The sequence below is a fragment of the Pan troglodytes genome, chromosome Y (genome assembly GCF_028858775.2).
Source record: "Pan troglodytes isolate AG18354 chromosome Y, NHGRI_mPanTro3-v2.0_pri, whole genome shotgun sequence".
Taxonomy (NCBI): domain Eukaryota; kingdom Metazoa; phylum Chordata; class Mammalia; order Primates; family Hominidae; genus Pan; species Pan troglodytes.
Genome location: NC_072422.2, coordinates 34,372,704 through 34,398,361, shown reverse-complemented (window position 1 = coordinate 34,398,361; position 25,658 = coordinate 34,372,704). Strand labels below are relative to the sequence as shown.

Below are 25,658 nucleotides of genomic sequence, written 5' to 3'. Positions count from 1 at the left end.
TCTCTCTCTCTCCATGTATGTCTGTGTGTGTGTGTATAGACAGATGGTAGATAGATAGATAGATAATAGGTATGGGTGGGTAGATGATAGGTAGATAATAGATGGATGAATAGATAGGTACATACATAGATGGATGTATAGATGGATGATAGATACATACATAGATGAATAGATAGATGATAGATGGACAGATGATGATAGGTAGGTAGATAGATATGGGTAGGTAGATGATAGGTAGATAATAGATGGATGACTAGATACATACATAGATGGACTTAGATGGATAATAGACACATAGATGAATAGATGATAGATGGATAGATGATGATAGGTAGGTAGATATATAGATAAATAGATATGGGTGGATAGATGATAGGTAGCTAATAGATGGATGAATAGATAGATACGTACATACATAGATGGTCTTATAGATGGATGATAGATACATGCATGAATAGATAGATGATAGATGGATACATAGATGATAGGTAGGTAGATATGGGTGAGTAGATGATAGGTAGATAATAGATGGATGAATAGATACATACATAGATAGATGGACTTATAGGATGATAGATACATAGATGAATAGATAGATGATAGATGGATACATAGATGATAGATAGATGATAGATATTGGTGGGTAGATGATAGGTAGATAATAGACGGATGAATAGATACATACATAGATAGATGGACTTATAGATGGATGATAGATACATACATAGATGAATAGATAGATGGATAGATGATGATAGGTAGAAAGATGATAGATGTGGGTGGGTAGATGATAGGTAGATAATAGATGAATAGATAGATAAATACATACATAGATGGACTTATAGATGATGATAGATACATACATAGATGAATAGATAGATGATAGATGGATACATAGATGATAGGTAGCTACATACATGCATACATACATACATACATAGACAGCTATAGATTCATGATAGATGACATGTCTATCTATGTTTCTATGTATCTATGTTCTCATCCATCCACCCATCCATCCGTCCCTCCAACCATCTGCACACATATGTAGTCATGCACCACATAATAACATTTCAGTCCATGATGGACAACATATACAATGGTAGTCCCATAACATTACAATATGGTAGTTTTCCTGTACCCTGTTCTATGTCTAGGTATGTTTAGACACGTAATTACTTATTGTTGTGTTACAATTGCCTACAGTATTCAATACAGTCACATGCTGCCCAGGTTTGCAACCTGGGAGCAATAGGCCATATTGTGTAGCCTAGGTGTAGAGTAGGCTGTACTATCTAGGTTTGTGTAAGTGCACTCTCTGATGCGCATACAAGAATGAAATCATGTCATCATGCATTTCGTAGAATCTATCCATGTTAAGTGACTCATGACATGTCTGTAATGACTGTATATGGTAGATGAGGTATCTATCTGTATATATATCTGTCATAATCATCTATCTATCCCATCCATCTATTCATCCATCCTTCCATCCATCCATCCATCTATCCATTCAACCATCCATCCATTCATGTATCCATCCATCCATCCATTTATTCATCTACCCACCTTGTCTGTCTATGCAATCTCATCCATCTATCTACCTACCTTGACTATCTATCTATTTATCCATCCATCCATCCATCCAACCATCCATTTATCCATCTACTCACCCTGCTATCTATCTACTGATGTATGTGTATGTATCTATCTATCTATCTATCTATCTATCTATCTATCTATCTATCTAGTTATCTAGCTATCTAATCTATCCATCTGCCCACCCATCCAATCAACCATCCATATGTCTGTCCGTCCATCCATCCATCCATCCATCTATCTATCCACTCACTCTATCTCTCCATCTCTATTCAATCTCATCAGTCTATCCATTCATCTACCCACCCACCCTACCTGCCTGTCTATGTATCTATCTATATATCTATGTATGTATGTATGTATGTGCATATCTGTCTATCCATACATCCATCCATTTATCCATCCACTTACCCTGCCTGCCTGCCTCTCTTTCTCTCTCTGGTAGATAAAAGTTACAATTAATTAATGATTTTCAAAGTAACCAGTAGCTGAAATCTGGCTACTATATGACTGGCTCACTGAAGAAAGTATCTCTAAGTCAGAATATTAGAACTCTATTGCTCCAGAGCATTTAATGAAAGAAGATATATTTCTGAAGTTAATTTATTTTTTACCAGAGGTGATTTTTTTGGGGAATTTTAAATGGAAGAGGGTTTGAATATATTGCAGAGATCAATACATTCTCATATGCCTTTCCATAAATTAGAAGAGAATAAAGTTACTGATTGTGAGGTGCAGAATAGTGCTCCCCCATACCCTCTCAAAACAGTCTGCATCTTCATCCCTGGAATCTGCAAGGACGGCAAAGACGAATGAAGGTGGCAGATGGAATTAAGGTTTCCAATTAGGCAATCTTAAAATAGATTATCCTGATTCTCTGGGGAGAGCCTAATGTCATCACAGACATCATTATCAGTGGAAGAGGGAGGCAGGGGAGACAGAACGAGAGGGACTGCAGAGTGAGAACAAGCAGACGGGTCGTGGCTGGCTTTGCTTATGGAGGAAGGGGCCATAAGCCACTGGATACAGGTGGCTTCTAGAAATGGAATTGGCAAGATTCTCCCCTCGAGTTTACGTTATAGGTTTACGTTATAGGTATAGCCCTGCTGACACCTCAATTTCAGTCTACTGCACTTTTGATCTCCCAAACTATCAGATACTACGTTTGTGTGTGTGTCTTTGTTTGTTTATTTAAGACAGAGTCTCACTATGATTCCCAGGCTGGAGTGCAGTGGCGGGATGTTGGCTCTTTGCAACCTCTGCCTCCCGGGTTCAAGCGATTCTTCTGCCCCAGCCGCTCGAGTTGCTAGGACTACAGGCACCCATCACCATGCCTGGCTAATTTATATATATTTATTTTTTAACAGTGACGGGATTTCACCATGTTGGCTGGTGTCGAACTCCTGACCTCAAGTGATCCACCCACCTCGGCCTCCTAAAGTGCTGGGATTACAGGTATGAAACACTGTGCCTGGCTGTAAAATGTTTCTTATCGGACCTAAAAGGGTGTCTGGCTCTTAGTTGATTATCTGCTGGTTCTGGAAAGGAAGGAGAAAAAAAGGCAGGGGAAAGGGGATTCTCTGTAGAATGTGGATTTTTTTTTTTCCCCGCAAGGGACGGCTTGTGAGTTTGAAGGCCTGAGACCCAGGAGAGCTGAGGGTGTCAGCTCCAGTCTGAGTCTGAAGGTGTGAATTCTAGTGTGAGTCAGAAGGCCTGAGACCCAGGAGAATCAATGGTGTGAGTTCCAGTCTGAGTCTGAAGTCCTGAGACCCAGGAGTGCTGAGGGTGTGAGTTTATGTTTATAAACATACGTGTGCATGTGTCTTTATAGCAGCATGATTTATAGTCCTTTGGGTATATACCCAGTAATGGGATGGCTGGGTCAAATGGTATTTCTAGTTCTAGATCCCTGAGGAATCACCGCACTGACTTCCACAATGGTTGAACTAGTTTACAGTCCCACCAATAGTGTAAAAGTGTTCCTATTTCTCCACATCCTCTCCAGCACCTGTTGTTTCCTGACTTTTTAATGATTGCCATTCTAACTGGTGTGAGATGGTATCTCATTGTGGTTTTGGTTTGCATTTCTCTGATGGCCAGTGATGGTGAGCATTTTTTCATGTGTCTTTTGGCTGCATAAATGTCTTCTTTTGAGAAGTGTCTGTTCATATCCTTTGTATGTTTATTGTGGCACTATTCACAATAGCAAAGACTTGGAACCAACCCAAATGTCCAACAATGATAGACTGGATTAAGAAAATGTGGCACATATACACCATGGAATACTATACAGCCATAAAAAATGATGAGTTCATGTCCTTTGTAGGGATATGGATGAAGCTGGAAACCATCATTCTCAGCAAACTATCGCAAGGACAAAAAACCAAACACCACATGTTCTCACTCATAGATGGGAATTGAATAATGAGAACACTTGGACACAGGAAGGGGAACATCACGCACCGAGGACTGTTGTGGGGTGGGGGGAGTGGGGAGGGATAGCATTAGGAGATATACCTAATGTTAAATGATGAGTTCATGGGTGCAGCACACCAGCATGGCACATGTATACAATATGTAACAAACCGGCACGTTGTGCACATGTACCCTAAAACTTAAAGTATAAAAAAAAATATGGCAGAGAAATGTGTTTTGGGGGTAAAATATTTTGATTTTCTTCCTTGCCATGCCAGAGTCAGATGGGAAAGTAAGTCACGATCTACAGGGTTAAATAAAACCCATCTGATGAGAATGTATTATGGTTTGTATGGCATGACTCCCCTGCCAGACCCCTTAGATAGGAATTTAGGCAAGATAAAAAAAAAAAATTCAGAGCTTCGTCCTCACACATGAGGCTTCAGTAGGATGTTGTGTGGGTGCCCCAGCCATGTGATGCACGCATAGCAAGTCCCAGCTGCTGTGAGCCCTGGCTGCTAATGGCTCCCGGCTGTCCCCTCCTCGTCGGAATTTCCCTGGGCTGGTGGATGCCGCTTCAGCAGAGAAGGCTGGATGGTGAACTGATTTCTCATTAGAGCAGACAGCCCGTGACTAATAGGACAGAGCCGTGACTCAACCTTCTTCCCCAAACTGGGGCAGCCTGGGGAGGAGGGGCCGTGCTTTCTCCAGGTTTCCCCGGGGATCTGGCAGGTGCACGTCGGATATGGCTTCTAGGGAAGTTGAGCTCAGACAGGTCACTTAGGGATCCTGGAGGCTCCGAAAGAGAGGGTGTCTTCCTTCCAGGCAGCTCAGTCTGAGGGATGAGACACTTCCATTGTCTTCCAAGTATGTGAATATCACAGGTATGTGGGAAATGCACGCATACTTTTTTTTTTTTTTTTTTGAGACAAAATTTCGTTCAGTTGCCCAGGCTGGAGTGCAGTGGCAGGACCTCAGCTCACACAACCTCTGCCTCCCAGGTTCAAATGATTCTCCCGCCTCAGCCTCCCAAGTAGCTGGGACTACAGGCGCCCACTAGCACACCTGGCTAATTTTTTTGTATTTTTAGTAGGGACAGGTTTTCACTATATTGGCCAGGCTGGTTTCAAACTCCTGACCTCAGGTGATCCACCCACCTCAGCCTCCCAAAGTGCTGGGATTACAGGCGTGAGCCATCTTGCCTGGCCAAGGCACGCATACTCTTTGCAGAGTCTTCTTGGGGATGTGGAAAATGATATTAGACATATTATCTTCAAACAAAGAGAAATCTTGAAAGCAGGCATGGGGGAAATCAAACATTGCATACAGAGGAACAAGAATATGAATTCCAGGCCAGGTGCGGTGGCTCACGCCTGTAATACAAACAAGGAAATCCACGTTACATACAGAGGAACAAGAATACGAATTCCAGGCCAGGCGCAGTGGCTCATGCCTGTAATCCCAGCACTTTGGGAGGCCGAGGTGGGTGGATCACCTGAGGTCTGGAGTTCGAGACCAGCCTGGCCAATATGGTGAAACCCTGTCTCTCCTAAAAATACAAAAATTAGCCAGGCATGGTGGTGACACCTATAGTCCCAGCTACTCTAGAGGCTGAGGTGGGGAATTGCTTGAACCTGGTAGGCAGAGGTTGCAGTCAGCCGAGATTGCATCATTGCACTCCAGCCCGGGCAACAGAGTGAGGCTCTGTCTCAAAAAACAAACAAACAAACAAAAACCACAAATGCCAACAGTCTTCTTGTTTAGAAGTCATGCAAACCAGAATTCAGAGAGTGATCTGTTTTAAGTGCTGAAAGGTAAACCAACAATCAACAAACAAAATCTGTCTGCCTGGAATAATATACCAGTGAAAATGCCTTTTAAAGTAAAGCAGAAACAAAGGCTGACATCATCAGAAATGGAGAGAATTTAGACAGCCAAATGTGAACCCAGAAAATCTGAGACAGGGCTCAGTTAATTTTTATTTTATTTTATTATTTTATTTTAAAGACTGAGTCTTGCTCTGTTGCCCAGGCTGGAGTGCAGTGGTGTGATCTCAGCTCACTGCAACCTCCGCCTCCCGGTTTCAAGTGATTCTCCTGCCTCAGCCTCCCAAGTAGTTGGGACTACAGGCACCTGCTGCCACACCCAGCTATTTTTTTTTGTATTTTTAGAAGAGACGGGGTTTCACCGTGTTAGGCAGGATGGTCTCGATCTCCTGCCCTCGTGATCCGCCCACCTCGGCCTCCCAAAGTGCTGGGATTACAGGTGTGAACCACCATGCCTGGCCAAGCAACTCCTAATCTTAATAACAGAGAAAGAGGGAGGCTTAGGGCTCTGCGCAATTCCCAAAAAAAGTATGGAAGCATCAGTTCCTCAAGTGACAGAAACAAAAGAATGACATCCGGCCGGGCGCAGTGGCTCACGACTGTATTCTCAGCACTTGGGGAGGCTGAGGCAGATGGATCATGAGGTCAAGAGATCGAGACCAGCCTGGTCAACATGGTGAAATCCCATCTCTACTAAAAATACAAAAAATTAGCTGGGCATGGCCGGGCGTGGTGGCTCATGCCTGTAATCCCAGTACTTTGGGAGGCTGAAGCAGACGTATCACGAGGTCAAAAATCGAGACCAGCCTGGCCAACATGGTGAAACCGTCTCTACTAAAAATATAAAAATTAGCTGGGCGTGGTGGCGTGCGCCTATAGTCCCAGCAACTTGGGAGGCTGAGGCAGGAGAATCGCTTCAACCCGGGAGGCAGAGGTTGCGCTGAGCCGACATTGCGCCACTGCACTCCAGCCTGGGTGACAGAGTGAGACTCCATCTCAAAAAAAAAAAAAAGAAGGATATCTTCATAGACCCTATTCCAAAAGCTGTCTCATTCCTATTTTGCAGGGGTAAAGAACACAGACATTGCTTGTAACACACTATCCCTCCCTAAACTAATTTCTGCAGACAATGACATTTCCACGCGTGTTTCAGCTGATGTGCTTTCACTTTTTGGGGCTGTTTAAGGCACCCAGAACTGGGTGAACACCCCCAAAATTCAGCACTTTGCCAGCGTGGGGAAGGAGAGGGCTGGGAGAGTAAAATCTTGCTTCAGTGTTTGCATGGGGAGATCTTGCACTTCCAAGAGAGGAGCAGGTACACTGGCTGTGCACCTGCAGCCCCACGCTGTCTTCTCTGTCTGTCTCCAGGGTAGGCACTTTGGGGCAGAAGTGGTCAACAGCGCCGGAATGTACCGGTCAGCATCAGGCTTTAAAAGACCTCCTTGTGGCACTGTTGACAACAGCAAAGACTTGGAACCAACCCAAATGCCCATCAATGATAGACTGGATTAAGAAAATGTGGCACATACACACCATGGAATACTACGCAGCCATAAAAAAGGACGAGTTCATGTCCTTTGCAGGGACATGGGTGAAGCTGGAAACCATCATTCTCAGCAAACTCACACAGAAACAGAAACCCAAACACCGCATGTTCTCACTCATAGGTGGGAGTTGAACAATGAGAACACAGGGACGCAGGGAGGGGAACATCACACACTGGGGTCTGTCAGGGGGTGGGGGGCAAGGGGAGGGAGAGCATTAGGAGAAATACCTAATGTAGATGACGGGTTGATGCGTGCAGCAAACCACTGTGGCACATGCATACGTATGTAACAAATCTGCACGTTCTGCACATGTATCCCAGAACTTAAAGTATAATAGTAATAATAATAAAAATAAACAACCCCCTGGAGGCCAGGCGCAGTGGCTCACACCTGTCATCCCAGCACTTTGGGAGGCCTAGGTGGGTGGATCACTTGAGGTCAGGAGTTCGAGACCAGCCTGGACAACATAGTGGAACCCTGTCTCTACTGAAATAAGAAAAAATTAGCCTGGTGCGGTGACGCATGCCTGTAGTCCCATCCACTTGGGAAGCTGAGGCAGGAGAATCGTTTGAACCTGGAAGGTGGAGGTTGCAGTGAGCTGAGATCACGCCATTGCACTCCAGCCTGGGCGACAAAGCAAGGCTCTGTCTTGCAAACAAAACGGTCTGGAAGGCATGTAGCCTGGTTTTTTAGCGCAGTCTTAGGGGCTGGCTGGGGTAGATATGTCTGTGCTTCCTTTCTGCTGGAGCCTGCTAACTTTCTGTTACTCTTTTGCTATCACGCCCCTAGCTCCTCTGAGGCATGGGAATATCCAGTTTCTTCTCCCCCCTGAAGAACCTGCCTGATAACAACCATAGTGGTTTAAATGGCATCTCCCAAAAGATAAGTCCGTGCCCTTCTCCCTAAAACCTGGGAAGGTGACTTTATTTAAAAAAAAAAAAAAAAAGGGTCAGCTGGGTGGCTCACGCTTGTAATCCCAGCACTTTGGGAGGCCGAGGTGGGTGGATCCACGAGGTCAGGAGTTTGAGACCAGCCTGGTCCACATGGTGAAACCCTGTCTCTACTAAAAATACAAAAATTAGCCGGGCACGGTGGTGCATGCCTGTTATCCCAGCTACTCGGGAGGCAGAGGCAAGAGAATCGCTTGAACCCAGGAGGCGGAGGTTGCAGTGAGCTGAGATCAGGCCACTGCACTCCAGCCTGGTGACAGAGCAAGACTCCATCTCAAAAAAAAAAAAAAGGGTCTTTGCTGTCACAATTAAGCCTCTCAACATGAGATCATCCTGGATTATTTAGATGGGCGCTAAATATCACAACTAGAGTTTTGTTATTGTTGGTTTGTTTCTTTGTTTTTGAGACGGAGTCTCACTCTATCACCAGGGCTGGAGTGCAGTGGTGTGATCTTGGCTCACTGCAACCTCCACCTGCCGGGTCCAAGCGACTTTCCTGCCTCACCGTCCTGAGTAGCTGGGATGACAGGTGCCCCCACCACGCCCAGCCTAATTTTTGTATTTTTAGTAGAGACGGGGTTTCACCATGTTGGCCAGGCTGGTCTCGAACTCCTGACCTCAAGCGAACAACTAGCGTTTTTATAAACGACAGAAGACAGTGGCTATTCATCTGCCCCCTCTCTCCTGGGTATTTGCGTGTCAGGTGCAGAGATGGAGTCTTCTGAGTGTGCACATCACAGCGTAGACAGAAAGTTGAGGTTGTACATGCCGCAGGTTCCAGATGGCAATCACTAGTGCCTCCTCTTCTCTCTAATAGGCACAGTAGACACAGCAGGTGCATTTTGGAGGTGGGATGAAGTCTGACAGTCACCTTTATTTTTTATTTATGTATTCACTAGTATTATTATTTTTTGAGACTGAGTCTTACACTGTCACCCAGGCTGGAGTGCAGTGGCGGCATCTCGGCTCACTGCAACCTCCACTTCCCAGGTTCAAGGGATTCTCCTGCCTCAGCCTCCTGAGTAGCTGGGATTATAGGCGCCCATCACCATGCCCAGCTAATTTGTGTATTTTTAGTAGGAACAGGGTTCGCCATGTTGGTGAGGCTGGTCTCCAACTCTTTTTTTTTTTTTTTTTTTTTTTGAGACGGAGTCTCGCTGTCTCCCAGGCTGGAGTTCAGTGCCTCAATCTCAGCTCACTGCAAGCTCCACCTCCCGTGTTCTCGCCATTCTCCTGCCTCAGCCTCCCCAGTAGCTGGGACTACAGGCGCCCGCCACCACACCTGGCTAATTTTTTGTATTTTTAGCCATGGGGTTTCACCATGTTAGCCAGGATGGTCTCAATCTCCTGACCTCGTGATCTGCCTACCTCGGCCTCCCAAAGTGCTGGGATTACAGGCGTGAGCCACCACGCCTGGCTAATTTTTTGTATTTTTAGTAGAGATGGGGTTTCACCGTGTTGGCCAGGCTGGTCTCGAACTCCTGACCTCGGATGATCTGCTCACCTCGGCCTCCCAAAGTGCTGGGATGACAGACGTGAACCACCATGCCTGGCCGACAGTCACCTTTAGAATGTGAACAGTGGACACTGTGTTGGGGTGTCCTACCTGTGCCTGTGATGTGGACTGGCCCATCTCGTCATGGACAAGGTGGGGAACCTTGACTCTGACCCCTGATTTTGGATGTTTCCTCGTGGATAATAAATATAAACCCAGGGTAGAGTGTGTGAGACAAGCTGGATGCATCCTGTTTTTCTTTATTTTTTTAAGTTGGAATCTCGCTCTGTCGCCCAGGCTGGAGTGCAGTGGTGCAATCTCGGCTCACTGCAACCTCCGCCTCCTGGGTTCAAGAGATTCTCCTGCCTCAGCCTCCTGAGTGGCTGGGATTACAGGTGCACACCACCATGCCCGCCTAATTTTTGTACTTTTAGTAGAGACGGGGTTTCACCACGTTGGCCCTGGTCTGGAACACCTGACCTCAGGTAATCTGTCTCAACCTCCCAAAGTGCTGGGATTGCAGGTGTGAGCCACCATGCCCAGCCAGATGCATCCTGTTTTTTAGCCCACCCAGCAAAGGTCTGTGCCTCACCCGTCTACTAAGCTGCTGCTCTCGGCATTGAAGAAAAAAAGGAGAGAGGGCCGGGCGCCGTGGTTCACTCCTGTCATCCCAGCACTTTGGGAGGCTGAGGCAGGCCGATCACCTGAGGTCAGGAGTTTGAGAGCAGCCTGGCCAATATGGTGAAATCCCGTCTCTACTAAAATTACAAAACTTTGCCAGGCTTGGTGGCGGGTGCCTGTAGTCCCAGCGACTCGGGAGGCTGAGGCAGGAGAATTACTTGAACCCAGGAGGTGGAGGTTGCAGTGAGTCAAGATGGCACCACTGCACTGCAGCCTGGGTGAGAGAGTGAGACTCTAACTCAAAAAAAAAAAGGAGGGGGGAGATTCTCTGTCATTCCCTTCGAGCCAAGAGAGGGCATTGAGCCTCCTGGGCTGAAGCAAGGAGCAGTCTGCCCACTCATGTGTAAGTTAAGTGACAGAGATGACATGGTTCTGAAGGACGGGTGAAGTAGATGGGTCTGGACTGTTAAGACAAACTGTCAGTGTTCATAGCAGAGAAACGGGCTTGCGTCTGTCTGTGAGCCTCCGAGAGGCAGATTTGAGACGGCTTTCCTTTATTTATTTATTTATTTTTGAGACAGAGTCTTGCTTTGTCGCCCAGGCTGGAGTGCAGTGGCCATCTTGGCTCACTGCAACCTCCGTCTCCTGGGTTCAAGCGATTCTCCTGCCCTCAGCCTCCGGAGTAGCTGGGATTACAGGCGCCCGCTACCACACCTGGCTAATTTTTTTTTTTTTTTTTGTATTTTTAGTAGAGATGGGGTTTCACCATGTTGACCAGTCTGGTCTTGAACTTCTGACCTCGTGATCCACCCGCCTCAGCCCCCCAAAGTGCTGGGATTACAGGCGTGAGCCACCGCGCCCAGCCTGAGACGGCTTTCCAAGGCTGCAGAAATGAAGTCTGCAATAGCAGATCCTCTTTGCCTGGGTTTGCACGTGATCCAGCAAACCACCCACCGACCCGTTGCCTCATCTGAGACATCCTCAGGGAACAGCAAGGTGAGCGTGCTGCGGTTACGAATCTCTGGTTGTGGCAAATGCGTCTTTTGCAAAAGCCAAACCTGGACATCTTGTTGCACCAAATGCTCAGAAAGTAGAATTGAAGAGAAGCGGGTGCTTCAAGACCTGAAGCATATTCTCCAGGATCGGTATTTGAAGTCTCGGACAGGGACCTTCTGCAGCCAGATCATTTCTTGCCATGTTTTCTTCTGAGTCCTCGGACTGGAGACTTAAATCTTGAGCTTCTCAGGCTGGAGATGAGCGGTGGGTGAGTAGGATGAGGCTTGGCAACTTCTCTGCAGGGTCTGCCTGTTATCACCACTCGGGAAGTGTGTGATCCTGATAACACTAGTTTTTCATGCCTTTTTTTCTTTTTCTTTTTTTTTTTTTTTTTGAGATGGAGTTTCACTCTTGTTGCCCAGGCTGGAGTGTAATGGTGAGATCTCGGCTCACTGCAACCTCTGCCTCCTGGGTTCAAGCGATTGTCCTGCCTCAGCCTCCAGAGTAGCTGGGATTACAGGCACCTGCCACCACACCCAGGTAATTTTTGTATTTTTAGTAGAGACAGGGTTTCACCATGTTGGTCAGGCTGGTCTCGAACTCATGACCTCAGGTGATCCGCCCGCCTCGGCCTCCCAAACTGCTAGGAGTATAGGGGTGAGCCACTGCCCCTGGCCTAATTCTTCACATCTGAATAAGGTCACACTTAACTTTCTCCGAGCTCTGTCTTTCCTGACGGAGTTAATACTGGAGCCGTTAAAACCGAGAGAGCACATCCGTTCTCAGGCAGCATTTGCTAACTTCTTCGGAGCTTCATGGAATACTCTGCCTTCTCAGGGCATGCTGTGGTTTGGTTTTCTCCTCTTTCTTCTTCTCCTCCTCCTTCTTTCCCCTCCTTCTTCTCTTCCTCTCTGCTCCTCCTCCTCCCCCTTCTCTTCTCCCTCCACTTCTCCCTCCTTCTCTCCCTCCTTCTCTCCCTCCTTCTCTCCCTCCTTCTCTCCCTCCTTCTCCCCCCTCCTCCCCCTCCCCCCCTCCTCCCCCTCCTCCCCTCCTCCCCTCCTCCCCTCCTCCCCTCCTCCCCCTCCTCCCCTCCCTCCTCCCCTCCCTCCTCCCCTCCCTCCTCCCCTCCCCCCTCCCCCCTCCTCCCCCTCCTCCCTCCGTCCTCCCCTCCCCCTCCTCCCTCCCTCCTCCTCCTCCCTCCCTCCTCCTCCCCCCTCCCCCTCCTCCTCCCCCCTCCCCCTCCTCCTCCTCCTCCTCCCCCTCCTCCCTCCCTCCTCCCCTCCCCCCTCCTCCCCCTCCTCCCTCCTCCCTCCTCCTCCCTCCTCCCTCCTCCTCCCTCCTCCCTCCTCCTCCCTCCTCCCTCCTCCTCCCTCCTCCCTCCCTCCTCCCTCCTCCCTCCCTCCTCCTCCTCCCTCCTCCCTCCCTCCTCCTCCTCCCTCCTCCTCCCCCTCCTCCTCCTCCCCCCTCCTCCTCCTCCCCCCTCCTCCTCCCCCCTCCTCCTCCTCCCCCCTCCTCCCCCCTCCTCCTCCCTCCTCCTCCCTCCTCCCCCCTCCTCCCCCCCTCCTCCCCCCCTCCTCCCCCCCCCTCCTCCCCCTCCTCCTCCCCCTCCTCCCCCCTCCTCCCCCCTCCTCCCCCTCCTCCTCCCTCCTCCTCCCCCCTCCTCCTCCCCCTCCCCCTCCTCCTGTGTCATCTTTCTCCCTCCTCCTCTTTCTCCTCCTCCTCCTCTTTCTCCTCCTCCTCCTCTTTCTCCTCCTCCTCCTCTTTCTCCTCCTTCTCCCTCCTCCCCACTCCTCTTTTTCAGAGAAGGTCTTGCTATGTCACCCAGGCTGGAGTGCAGTGGGTACAATCATAGCTAACTGCAGCCTCAAACTCCTGGGCTCCAGCAATCCTCCCACCTCAGCCTCTCAAGTAGCTGGGACCGTAGACATGAGCCACCATGCCTGGCTAAATTTTTTAAATTTTTGTAGAGACATAGTTTCCCTATGTTGCCCAGGCTGGTCTCAAACTCCTGGCCTGCAGTGATCCTTCCATCTCAACCTCCCAAAGTGCTGGGATTACAGGCATGAGCCACCCTGCCTGGCCTATTACCTTCTTGTTTATCAAGTTACTTCTTTATATCTGAGGCTAGATAGATACCTGGAATTTTCCATGTAGAAACTCAAGATTTTCCTTTATTTTCACACGTGAGTTCTGCAAGCCCCTAAAAAGAAGGGTCTCTGCTCCACCTCAGAGCCATGGTTTATAGAAAGATTGAGGACAAAACTTGGTGACCAGGACGCGGGCTGAACCTCCAGGCTCCGTGTCTGGGTCTACAGTTTCTCCTACAGCAGAAGGTTGAAGCATCCCTCGTAAACCTGACTCTGAACTTGGGGCCCCCACGGAGCTGGGAAAAGCAGGCACAAGAATTGGGGGTGGCACTTAGACCCAAGATAAAGAGGGGTGGGAACTCTGAGCTTTGGCCATCACGCTTTGTTCTAAATTTCTTCCTGAGGCCGGGCGCGGTGGCTCACGTCTGTCATCCCAGCACTTTCGGAGGCCGAGGCAGGCGGATCACGAGGTCAGGAGATCGAGACCATCCTGGCTAACACGGTGAAACCCCGTCTCTACCAAAAATACAAAAAAATTAGCCAGGCGTGGTGGCAGGCGCCTGTAGTTCCCGCTACTGGGGAGGTTGAGGTGGGAGAATGGCATGAACCCGGGAGGTGGAGCTTGCAGTGAGCCGAGATCGTGCCACTGCACTCTAGCCTGGGCGACAGGGTGAGACTCCATCTCAAAAAAAATAAATAAATTTCTTCCTGAGGGTCCTGCAGAGAGTCACCCCACAAGCCAGTTAACATTTTAGTTCTGCTGACCCCAGATTTCTAAATAAGTCTTCCCTTCCTTAACCAATTACAAATCAGAAACATCTTTGAATCTACCTATGACCCATAAGCCCTCACTTCAAGACATCTCACCATTTTAGATTTAAACAGATGTATAACTTGCATGTATTTGCAAACCAAAAGGCCTCTGAGACAGGTCTTAACCTTGGCAAAATAAACCTCTACATTGATTAAGGACCATGGTCCATGACACAGCCTTAGAAGGTTCTGAGAACATGGGCCCAACGTGGTTGGGTTACAGCTTAGTTTGTTTTTTTGTTTTTGTTTTTGTTTGTTTGTTTGTTTGTTTGTTTTTTGAGACGGAGTCCTGCTCTGTCACCCATGCTGGAGTGCAGTGGTGCGATCTTGGGTCACTGCAAGCCCCGCCTTCTGGGTTCACACCATTCTTCTGCCTCAGCCTCCTGAGTAGCTGGGACTACAGGTGCCCGCCAGCTCACCTGGCTAATTTTTGCATTTTTAGTAGAGACGGGGTTTCACTGTGTTAGCCAGGATGGTCTCAATCTCTTGACCTTGTGATCCGCCCGCCTCAGCCACCCAAAGTGCTGGGATTACAGGCGTGAGCCACTGTGCCCAGCCTACAGCTTAGTTTTATACCTTTTAGGGAGACAGAAGTTACAGGCAAACACATGAATCAGCACATGGAAGGGACACATTGGTTTAGCTCAAAAAGAGGGGGCAGGCTTCCAGGTCATAGGTGAATTTAAAGATTTCTTAGGCCAGGAATGGTGGTTCACACCTGTAATCCCAGCACTTTGGGAGGCCAAGTCAGGTGGATCAGTTGAGGCCAGCAGTTTGAGACCAGCCTGGACAACATAGCAAAACTCTGTCTCTACTAAAAATGCAAAAAAAAATTAGCTGGGTATGGTGGTACATGCTTGTAATCCCAGTTACTTTGGAGGCTGAGGCATGAGAATCACTTGAACCTGGGAGGTGGAGGTTGCAGTGAGCCAAGATTGCACCACTGCACTCCAGCCTTGGTGACAGAGCTAGACTCTGTCTCCAAAAAAAAAAAAAAAAAAAAAAGAAATGACTTCTTGATTGGCAATTGGTTGAAAGGGTCAAGCTCCGCCTGAAAAGTTTGAAATCGCTGGACAGAAATGTTTGGGTTTAGATAAAGGGGGCTGCAGAAGCCAAGGTTTTTGTTATGTAGATGAAGCCTCCGGATAGCAGGCTACAGAGGGAATGGATGGTGAACACGTCCTATTGGGTGTTAAGAGGTGTCAGAATCTCCAGAAAGGACCTTGTACATCTCTACAGAAGAGATGGCTTTGCAGGACCATTGGGGTCAAATACTTTGATTCCTTCAGGGCCTGCTATCTGTCATGTAACGCTCTACCAGAGTCAAATCGGAGTTCAGGATCTCATTGCACAAAAAGTCTGGTCCATCTTAAACTCTCTGTTTTAAATGTTAATGCTGGTCAGTGGTGCCTAAACTTCCAAGGGAGGCAGGTCCAACCCCCATTTCCTGTCATGGCCTGAACTAGCTTCTCAGGTTGTTTTGAGAACCCCTTGGCCAACAGGGGACCCATTCAGTCCATTGGAAACGTGAGAAGTGTATTTTTTTTTTTTTTTTGAGATGGAGTCTCTCTTTGTTGCCTAGGCTGGAGTGCAGTGGCACGATCTCGGCTCACTGCAACCTCCGTGTCCTGGGTTCAAGTGATTCTTCTGCCTCAGCCTCCCAAATAGCTGGGATTACAGGCACGCCCCACCTCTCCTGGCTAATTTTTGTATTTTTAGTAGAGATGGGGTTTCACCATATTGGCCAAGCTGGTCTCGAACTCCTGAACTTGTGATCCGCCCCCTCCAAAGTGATTGGCCTCCCAAAGTGCTGGGATTACAGGCAGGAGCCACCATGCCCAGCCACTGGGGTTACAGGCACGCACCACCTCGCCTGGCTAATTTTTGTATTTTTAGTAGAGAGGGGGTTTCACCATCTTGGCCAGGCTGGTCTCAAACTCCTGACCTCAGGTAATCCGCCTGCCTTGGCCTCCCAAAGTGCTGGGATTACAGGTGTGAGCCCCCGTGCCTGGCCAGAATTGTATTTTTTAATGTGGGTTTGTGTGTGTGTGTGTGTGTGTGTGTGTGTGTCAGGATCTCTGTGGCCCAGGCTGAAATGCAGTGGTGCGATCTTGGCTCACTGCCGTTTCCACCTCCTGGGCCCAAGTGATCATCCTGTCTCAGCCTCCCAAGTAGCTGGGACCACAAGTGTGCACCACCATGCCTAGGTAATTTTTATATTTTCTGTAGAGACAGGGGTCTTACTATCTTGCCCAGGCTGGTCTCGAACTCCTGGGCTCAAGTCATCCACCCTCCTTGGCCTCTGAAACTGCTGGGATTATGGGCATGAGCCACTGCACTTGGCCTATTCTTTAAATTGTGTGTGTGTCTGTGTGTGAGAGTTGGAGTCTCACTCTGTCGCCCAGGCTGGAGTAGTTCAGTGGTATGATCTTCGGTCATTGCGACCTCCGTCTCCTGGGTTCAAGCGATTCTCCTGCCTCAGCCTCCTGATTAGCTGGAACTACAGGCATACGTCACCATGCCTGGCTAATTTTTGTATTTTTAGTAAAGACAGAGTTTCACCATGTTGGCCAGACTGGTCTCGAACTCTGGACCTCAGGTGATCTGCATGCCTCGGCCTCCCAAAGTGCTGGGATTACAGGCATGAGCCACTGCATCTGGCCTATTCTTTAAATTTTTCTTGTGTGTGTGTGTGAGTTGGAGTCTTGCTCTGTCACCCAGGCTGGAATAGTGCAGTGGCACGATCTTGGCTCACTGCAACCTCTGCCTCCTGGGTTCAAGCGATTCTCCTGCCTCAGCCTGCTGATCAGCTGGAACTACAGGCATGCGTCACCATGCCCGGCTAATTTTTGTATTTTTAGTAAAGACCAAGTTTCACCATGTTGGCCAGGCTGGTCTCGAACTCCTGACCTCAGGTGATCTGCCTGCCTTGGCCTCCCAATGTGCTGGGATTACAGGTATGAGCCCCTGCACCCAGCCTATTCTTTAAATTTTGTGTGTGTGCGTGTGATTTTGGAGTTTTGCTCTGTCGCCCCGGCTGTAATAGTGTAGTGGCACGATCTTGGCTTGCTGCAACCTCTGCCTCCTGGGTTCAAGTGATTCTCCTGCCTCAGCCTGATGATCAGCTGGAACTACAGGCAAGCGTCACCATGCCCGGCTAATTTTTGTATTTTTGGTAAAGACCAAGTTTCACCATGTTGGCCAGGCTGGTCTCAAACCTTGGACCTCAGGTGATCCGCCTGCCTTGCTTGGCCTCCCAAAGTGCTGGGATTACAGGCGTGAGCCACCGCGCCGGGCCGACCCGTACATTTTATTTTTTTTTGACCACATATCCTTGACCCCCTAGGGACACAGTTAATGCTGTGTAGTTAACTTTCCTTCTCCAAAGCTCTTGGCAGAATTCCAGGTAACTTATTTTATCCTAATGAAATAGACGACATAGCCCTTTGGTGTTTGTATTGACTCCTGTCTCCCAGTGGAGAAAAATCACAAGGAATAGAAAAGACAAAAATATTTACCCTTTAGGGTTCCCTTCATGTATCACAGTGACCTGCAGGGAAGCTCACATAAATGTAATTTAGAAAAGCTTTCTGTGGCCAGGCACGGTGGCTCTCGCCTGTAGTCCCAGCATTTTGGGAGGCCGGGCGGGGGGGGCGGGGGTGGGGGGGTGGATCACGAGGTCAGGAGTTCAAGACCAGCCTGACCAACATGGTGAAACCCCGTCTCTACAAAAAATACCAAAAAATTAGCTGGGCATGCTGGTGGGCGCCTGTAGTCCCAGCTACTCGGGAGGCTGAGGCAGGAGAATCGCTTGAACCCAGCAGGTGGAGGTTGCAGTGAGCCGAGATCATGCCATTGTACTCCAGCCTGGTGACAGAGGGAGACTCAGTCTCAAAAAAAAAAAAAGAAAAAAAAAAAAAAAAAAGAAAAGCTTGTTGTGATCAATCAGATGTTTCCGATGATAACGAAAAAGCGACATCCACCGTTCACCTCGTGTTCACTCACCAGCTCACTCAACCCAAAGTACCTTCGTTTCTCAGGACGCACCATCCCATCATTTCTCCCGTAATTTCTCCGGTTAGTGTTGATTCGTGCTGTTAACATGCAAACCCACCTTACGTTCCTGCTTTACGGTTATGAATTGCAGTCTCGCTGTTCTTGGAAGGGACTTCCAGCCTGGAAAGAAAAGGAGGGGTAAGAGAGCATCTGTGGATCTTCCTGGCATATTCCTTCTCCTACAAGGTGAGCTCAAGAGCACAGAGCTTATCTCCACACAAGCAAACTCCCACTCTTCCTGTCATTGAACCTAAGGAAGAAACAGGATTCTCCTCTTTTCTCAGTTGCATAAGCAAATCCTTATGCAAACATCTGAAGAGACATCAGAGAATCTTTGCCCGTGCCAGATGCCCTCCGGGGGACAGTCTGCGTCTGCTTTGATTGGAGTGGCACAGGAGCTTGATGTGCCTGTGGAGAAGAGCAGTGAGAGCTTGTTGGAAGGAAAATTGGTCCTGAAACTGCACAGGGCTACCCTAGGATTGGGTTATCAGGGGAGGCATATGTCCTGGTCCTCTAGGTCACAATCCTAGTGTTACTAAAAGGGCTCCCTCTCGGGTCAGGTGCAGTGGTTCACGCCTGTCATCCCAGCACTATGGGAGGCCGAGGCGGGCGGATCACAAGGTCAGGACATCGATACCATCCTGGATAACACGGTGAAACCCCGTCTCTACTAAAAATACAAAAAATTAGCCGGGCGTGGTGGTGGGCACCTGTGGTCCCAGCTACTCTGGAGGCTGAGGCAGGAGAATGGTGTGAACCCAGGAGGCGGAGCTTGCAGTGAGCCGAGATCGCACCACTGCACTCCAGCCTTGGGTGACAGAACGAGATTCCGTCTCAAAAAAGAAGAAAAAGAAAAAAAAAAGGGGGTCCCTCTGCAGACCCCAAGAGAGGGTTCTTGGACCTCAGGCCAGAAAGAATTTGGGTCAAGTCCCTAGACTAGAGTGAAAGCAAGTTTCTTAAGAAAGTAAAGGAATAGGCTGGGCACAGTGGCTCATGCCTGTAATCCTAACACTTTGGGAGGCCAAGGCGGGTAGATCACTTGAGGCCAAGAGTTCGAGACCAGCCTGACCAACATGGTGAAACCCTGTCTCTATTAAAAATACAAAATCAGCCGGGTGTGGTGGCCCATGCCTGCAATCCCAGCTACTTGGGAGGCTGAGGCAGGAGAATTGCTTGAATCCGGGAGGTGGAGGTTGCAGTGAGCCGAGATGGCGCCACTGCACTCCAGCCTGGGCAACAAGAGTGAATCTCCATCTCAAAAAAAGAAAAAGTAAAGAAATAAAGAATAGCTACTCCATCGCAGAGCAGCCCTGAGGGCTGCTGGTTGGTGATTTTTGTGGTTGTTTCCTGATGATATGCTAAACAAGGTGGATTATTGATGAGTTTTTCTGTAGAGTGGAGGAGATTTCCCAGAGTGAAGGGTTCCTCCCCCTTTTAGACCATACAGGGTAACTTTGAGTCATGGCCATGGCATTTGTAAACTGTCCTGGCACTGGTGGGAGTGTTTTTGAGCATGCTAACACATTATAATTAGTGTATAAAGAGCAGTGAGGATGACCAGAGGTTGCTCTCTTTGCCGTCTTGGATTTGGTGGGATTTGTCCGGCTTCTTTACTACAACCTGTTTTATCAGCAGGGTCTTTATGACCTGTATCTTGTGCTGACCTCCTATCTCATCCTGTGACTTATAATGCCTAACCTCCTGGGAAATGCAGCCCCAGTCGGTCTCAGCCTCATTTTACCCAGCTCTGTATTCAAGATTCATTCACCCTGGTTCCAACGCCTCTGACGCTACGTTCCAGGGATTACGGCATGAACATACTGTTTTCAGTACCCTATCTAGCCCACCATGGTAAGGAAACACCCAACAAACATCATGCTTATTAAGTTTCCAGGCAGGTGCCTCTCTATCCCAGCTTCATTGTTGTGTTCTTTTCTTCACAAGTATTTTCAGAGCTGCCCTTGGCCATCTGGAAGATGCACGGTGAACAAAACGGATGCTTGCTCTCAGCACACACTTCCTTCCCTGACAGTTTGTCGCCTAGCAGCTATTTTGGCTTCCCAAGGGAAATCTTGTCCTTTGCCCTGGTGGTACTTACTGAAAATCAACTCATCATGAGGAAGATTAATCAGAGAAAAGACATACAATTTTTTTTTTTTAAACTGTGAGCATGACGAGAATCACAGAGTGTATACCCAATATCCCAGTGGGGGCAAAATACTTCTGTAACCTCCTTTCAGGTGGCGAGAGGGGACATGGGAATGTAGGTAATTCTGTTGAGCGATAATAAGTGATGACTAGGAACATTGAATGGATACTTGGGAGAATGAATACGGGGAGGAAACAGAGATTGACTTATTAATGGTTCTCTTTGGAAATTAAATACTCCTTGGAGACCAGTCATTACTTTGTAAAAAAGTCTGTTTGAGCGGGCTTACATCTTAACCTTCTTTCCTGTAGTCAAGAAGAAGATCCCAGGGAGGGAGGGAAAGTGAATTGTAATAATCCCCACATGTTCAGGGAGGGACCCTGTGGGAGGTCATTGAATGATGGGGGGCAGGTGCTTCCTGTGTTGTTCTTATGATAGTGATTAAGTCTCACAGGATCTGATGGTTTTATAAAGCCAGGTTCCGCTGCACATGCCCTCTTGCCTGCCGCCATGGAAGATGTGCTTTTTCTCCTCCTTTGCCTTCCGCCATGATTGTGAGTCTTCCCCAGCCATGTGGAACTGTGAGTCCATTAAACCTGTTTCCTTTATACATTACCTAGTCTTGGATATGTCTTCATTAGCAGCGTGAGAACAGACTAATACAGAACGGAAAAAAAAAGTGTTTTACTTGGTGGATGTCTCTGGTTTTTATGTCAGTGGGGAAAAGTCCCTTCCGAGGTCTTTTAATCTTTAAGGGTTTTTAATTTAAAATATTCGTTTTGCAAAGGAGCCATATTTTGGGGTGAAATTATCTGTACAGAGCCAGTAATTCATCACAGAGGAGATAATTCTGTTTTATCAGAGACTGACCAAGAGCTATGTTGATCTTGTGAATTTGGGGGATTACCCTTTGCTCAGCTGATGTTCAAGGAAGGCAACGGCTTTGGGAAAAAGTTCAATATGTATCCGTGAAACTGCTAACCTTTGGGAGTTACCGTAGTTTGGATATGGGTTATTTGTTCCCACCAAATGTCATGTTGAAATTTGATCTCCAGTGTTGGAGGTGGGGGTAGTGGGAGATGTTTGGGTCCTGGGGGTGGTTCCCTCCTGAATAGATTAATGCCCTCCCTCAGGGCTGAGTGAGTTCTCTATCAATTCCCTCAAGAAATGCTTGTCAGAAGAGTCTGGCACCTCCAACCCGTCTCTCTTTCTTCCTGTGTCTCCGTGTGATCTCTACACACTGGCTCCCCTCTGCCTTCCATCATGAGTGGAAGCTCCTTGAGGTCCTCAAGAGCCTTCTTGAGAAGAAGATGCTGGTGCTAAGCTTCTTGTACAGCCTACAGAACTGTGAGCCAAATGAACTACTTTTCTTTATAAAATACCCAGTCTCAGGTGTTCCTTTCTAGCAACATAAAACGGACTAAGACAGGGGCCCATACACATAGCTACCTTTTCATGTAGGACTGAAATGAGGAGAGGAGGACACAGACACACACAGATGGAAGACCCTGTGAGTTCTCAGGGAGAAGATGGCATCTACAAGCCAAGGAGAGAGGCTGCAGGAGGAAGCAGCCCTGCAATGCCTTGATCTCAGACTTCCAGCCTCCAGGACTCTGGGAAATAAATACCTATTGTTTAAACGACCTGGTCTGTGGTCCTTTGTAATGGCGGCCTTAGCCAACTAATATACTCCTCAAAAGCCTGACACATATGCTCATTTGGAGATTTGGGAGGTGTGCTTGGAAATGACATGATTGAAAGTCTACCAGGCATTTCACATCAATCCTTCCAAACCTCCAAACCTCGGGGATGGCTTGTCTTTCTCTCTTGTAAAAATCACTTCTCCCTTCTGACCACATAAATATTCCAGACAACAGACTCTTCGGAAACAAGTGCTCACACTTGGGCCCTGTGTTAACTCTTCCTAAAGACACCAGACACTGGGGGAGAGATCGGGGCTGGAGGGGTGACTGACCGACAAAACTGAGACTGTAGGAGCAGAGACATGTCGGATGAGTTTTACAGGTTTCCTGGAGCAACAGCTCTTATTCTGGGCTCCTGGGGTTGCTAATTGCCTGTTATGGGCCAAATTGTGTCCGTCTCCAATTTTATACATGGAAGTCTTGATCCCCAGGACTTCAGACTGTGACTGTGTTTGGAGATGGGGTCTTTAAAGAGGTGATTAAGGCACAATGAGGTTATTAGGGTAAGCCCTGCTCCTATAGGTATGGTATCTTTACAAGAAAAGGGGATGACACAGACACACACAGAGGGATGATCCTGTGAAGACACAGGGAGAAGACGGTGTCTCCAAGCCCAGGAGAGAGGCCTCAGGAGGAACTAGCCCTGCCCACACCTGGATCTCAGACTTCCAGCCTCCAGGACTGTGGGAGAATCAATGTCTGTTGTTTATAAGCCACCGAGTCTATGATATTCTGTGATAGCAGCCTGAAATGGACTAAGACATCCCATAAGAAGAAGAGACGAGGACACAGACACACACACAGGGATGACCCTGTGAGGACACAGGGAGAAGACGGTGTCTCCAAGCCCAGGAGAGAGGCCTCAGGAGGAACCAGCCCTGCCCTCACCTGGATCTGGGACTTCCAGCCTCCAAGACTTGGGAGAATCAATGTCTGTTGTTTATAAGCCACTAAGTCTATGGTATTGTGTGCTAGCAGCCTGAAATGGACTAAGACATCCCATAAGCAGAGGAGATGAAGATTCAGACGCACAGAGAGGGACGACCCTGTGAGAACACAGGGAGAAGACCGTGTCTCCAACCCCAGGAGAGAGGCCTCAGGAGGAACCAGCCCTGCCCACACCTTGATCTCAGATTTCTAGCCTCCGGGACTGTGGGAAATAAGTATATATTGTTTAAGTCACCCAGTCTGTGGTCATTTGTTATGGAGGCTTTAGCCAAGTAATATACTCCTGAAAACCCTATTTCTATTGGAAGATTTCTACTGGAAGGAAGATTCAGAGTGCAAATTAGATCAGCAGGTATACTACAATCTCCTAAATGAAACACATCGTTCCCAAGCACTTGTCTTTGTGCGAAGATCCATTTTGCAACCAACCATATATAATGTGTGAGGCCTTTTCACGAGACTGGTTTAATTAAAAATTCACATCCTCCTGACATCTTAAATATAAGAGCATTAAGATATGCAGCTTTAACAGTCTGTAGTGGCTGGGATTTTGAGGAGGGATGTTTTGTCGTTAGCTTGGGAAAATAGGTTCTACTGACATCTGTTCAGCTTAGCTATTATTGTTCTTTTTTGTTACAGAAGTAAAACGGGGAATTTTTTAGAAACACGTCGATTACCTTTGATTTTGTGTCATATACAGAAGGGAATGTTTTTATTCCTGCAAACCCCATAAAAGCCAGTGATGCATTTTCATAGCCCTCTCTTGGCAGAAAACTGCCTTTGAAATTTCTGGATCAAGAACGTATTATTTTCTGTTGGCTTTTTTTTTTTTTTTCTGGTGATGTATCTCAAAAGCTTCAACTTTTCCCCTCCTGTTAGCAGAATACAGGTGAGTAGTAAAGTACGAACCATTTTTTATTTTCTTCTTACAGTAGAATTTTTCCATCGCTTACAAATATAGGTGCCCCTGGCTTCAGAGAATCACACTTTTCCATGCCACTAAATTCAGACACCACCAAGGACTGCGAATTTGAGCAGAAGTGAGGTGTGTCACTTCCTCTCAGAAGCCTGGGTCGTGGTTGCCCTTGGAGAACATAATTTTTTGAAAATATTTATTTTACTTTAAGTTCTGGGATACATCTGCAGAACGTGCAGGTTTGTTACACTGGTATACATGTGCCATGATGGTTTGCTGCACCTATCAACCCATCATCTAGGTTTTAAGCCCCACGTGCGTTAGGTATTTGTCCTAATGTTTTCCCTCCCCTCACCCTCAACCCCCTGACAGGCCCCGGTGTATGATGTTCCCCTCCCTGTGTCCATGTGATCTCATTGTTCAACCCCCACTTATGAGTGAGAACATGTGGTGTTTGGTTTTCTGTTTCTGTGTTAGTTTGCTGAGAATGATGGCTTCCAGCTTCATCCATGTCCTTGCAAAGGACATGAACTCATTCTTTTTTATGGCTGCATAGTAATTCATAGTATATATCTGTCACATTTTCTTTATCCAGTCTATCATTGATGGGCATTTGGGTTGGTTCCATGTTTTTGCTATTGTAAATAGTGCTGCAGTAAACATACATGTGCATGTGTCTTTATGGCAGAATGATTTACAATACTTTGGGTATTTGCGCAGTAATGGGATTGCTGGGTCAAATGGCATTTCTGGTTCTAGATCCTTGAAGAATTGCCCCACTGTCTTCCACAATGGTTGAACTACTCAACAGTGTAAAAGCATTCCTATTTGGAGAACATCTTTTGTTCTCTCTCTCCCTCCCTGAGACTGGAAGTATTCCAGAACAGGGCTGCTTTATCCCCCTGGGTCCTAGTCTTAAGATGACAAATAGTGAAGCCCCCATTGGTGAGCAGGTAGTATGGGTGAGAAACAGACTTTGGTGATATTAGCTGCTGAGATTCTGGGGTTGTTTGTTATACCAGCATCACCTGGTCTGTCCTGACTAATACACATATTGACGATTTACTTTTCTTCGAATTACTTTGTTCAGCTGTGTGTTTTTATTCTGTTTTGTTTTGTTTTGTTTTTTTGAGATGGAGTCTCGCTCTGTTGCCCAGGCTGGAGTGCAGTGGTGCAATCTCGGCTCACTGCAAGCTCTGCCTCCCGGGTTCATGCCATTCTGCCACAGCCTCCCAAGTAGCTGGGACTACAGGCGCCTGCCACCATGCCCGGCTAATTTTTTGTATTTTTAGTAGAGACAGGGTTTCACCATGTTAGCCAGGATGGTCTCGATCTCCTGACCTCATGATCCACCCGCCTCGGCCTCCCAAAGTGCTGGGATTACAGGCATGAGCCACCGCGCCTGGCCCAGCTGTGTGTTAATAGAATGAAAACGCTGCTTTGTGCAAAAAACACTAGCTAATAATATAGACCCTTAGTTCCACGAGCATTTTCTACCTTGTATTCCTTGGTGCAAGGACTTAACAAATTATTTGGC

At 47.6% G+C, this 25,658-nt stretch overlaps 2 long non-coding RNA genes across 2 annotated transcripts in view; both read left to right on the top strand.

Annotated features, from left to right (window-relative positions):
• LOC134809347 (uncharacterized) overlaps positions 1 to 25,658 on the top strand; it is a 93,345-nt gene that overhangs the window by 58,847 nt on the left and 8,840 nt on the right. The window contains exon 2 of the long non-coding RNA XR_010154962.1: positions 2,967 to 3,054. This is a non-coding gene — a long non-coding RNA (uncharacterized LOC134809347). The remainder of the gene's footprint in view (positions 1 to 2,966; positions 3,055 to 25,658) is intronic.
• LOC129138707 (uncharacterized) lies at positions 19,506 to 21,164 on the top strand. Its single transcript, XR_008542149.2, has 2 exons — positions 19,506 to 20,256; positions 20,350 to 21,164. It is a non-coding gene; the product is annotated as an uncharacterized LOC129138707 (long non-coding RNA).